This window comes from Didymosphaeria variabile (assembly GCF_027946475.1).
Source record: "Didymosphaeria variabile strain IMI 356815 chromosome Unknown scaffold_8, whole genome shotgun sequence".
NCBI classification, from domain to species: domain Eukaryota; kingdom Fungi; phylum Ascomycota; class Dothideomycetes; order Pleosporales; family Didymosphaeriaceae; genus Didymosphaeria; species Didymosphaeria variabile.
In genome coordinates, this window is record NW_026611627.1 from 2430463 (window position 1) to 2431831 (window position 1369).

General features: G+C 50.5%; 1 non-coding gene across 1 annotated transcript; it reads left to right on the forward strand.

Annotated features, from left to right (window-relative positions):
* The first annotated feature begins 236 nt into the window (after nucleotides 1–236).
* N0V89_011025 lies at nucleotides 237–324 on the forward strand. Its single transcript has one exon. It is a non-coding gene; the product is annotated as a tRNA-Cys (tRNA).
* The last annotated feature ends 1045 nt before the right edge of the window (nucleotides 325–1369 follow it).

Consider the following 1369-nt stretch of genomic DNA (forward strand, 5'->3'; position numbering starts at 1 on the left):
AGAAACTCTTTTGTGTGCAGTTCAAGTGGGGATACGTGTACGCTAGCTGTCAAATTGAGGACTGTGTGGTCCTTCGCTGCGGGGCAAGCGAACGTCAGATTGCACCATCGCACGAAGCGAAAGTGTAATTTGTACAGTGTCAACATGTTCAAGAGAATATACTGGAGCATTCCAGCATGTTCGTATGCTATATAGATGCAAAATTTGAAGTCTGTGGCCAGGAAAGCAAATCCTCTGCGGTGATAGCTCAGTGGTAGAGCAGCGGGCTGCAGTACTCATACTCGTGGTTCCTGAAGGTCACCAGTTCAAACCTGGTTCACCGCTTTCCTATCATTTCATTTTGGCATTCTGCTTTCTTTTTGAGCTTAAACAGATGGAGTAAGATTTCTCCAGCATCATATTTTTGTGCATGTATGACTTACCTTAGGGCTTCAGACTGAAAATGGTCTTGAATCGGACGTTTGAGAGCATTGCAGATAACACGCTGCATTCAAAAAGGGAATCGGTACTAAATATCACAATTCCGAGCACAGTGGACCACAGAGATGGCGATGTGATCTTGGTGTAAAATCTTCTCTGCGGCGGGAATGAAGCGCTCTGTCGGAGGAGAAGTTGTCAAAGCTGCTTCTGAAGAGGGAAGAACGGACACTGGATCTCTTTGCCGTGTAAGGGAAGACATGTAGTCTGCGCGAATATACGCATGAGCACAAACCACATCGTGGGGTACCGTCCCCCAGTGGTTCGATGGAACGGTCCGGGGCCCTGCAGGTATGTTACTCGCCCAAGCCACGTGCTCAAATTTGTATCCCTGGCTGCCTGCGCAGTTTGTAGGTAAACGTCCAGCCACGCGGATCTCCTTCGTCACGACAGTCTTGTGAAACGTAGAGGCAGCTGCATGACTAACATGGTACGGCTGGGCCAGCGGGTGTCCGCTGCCATGGTAGAGCGGAAATGAGTGTTACGCAGATGACCCATTCGTTCGTCGGATGCTCATGCCCGGATGGCGGTGTTATGGTGTTTGTAAAGTAGAAGAGTAGCGTTCGTAAGCCGTTGGAGCCCCGAACTTCGAATCGGTATGAGGAAACAAAGATCCGATGCAGGAGTCAACACGGATCAAGGCGACAGGACTGACTGCCTCAGGTGCCAGAGCAAGAGTCAGCCGTGAAGTTATTGATATCCCATGGCAGTGCAGACGTGGCAGGGATAGTGTTCGGCTGGCAGACTTGAAACGGTTCGAGAAGGTCGGGTCAATGGAGACCACACGTGGACCTTGAAAGACAGACAGCGGGACGTCATGTCTTAACTGGCAAAAAGGAGCATTCTCGTCGTGTAGGTTGGGGTGCCGAAGCTGCTACGATTGGGCGCCGCT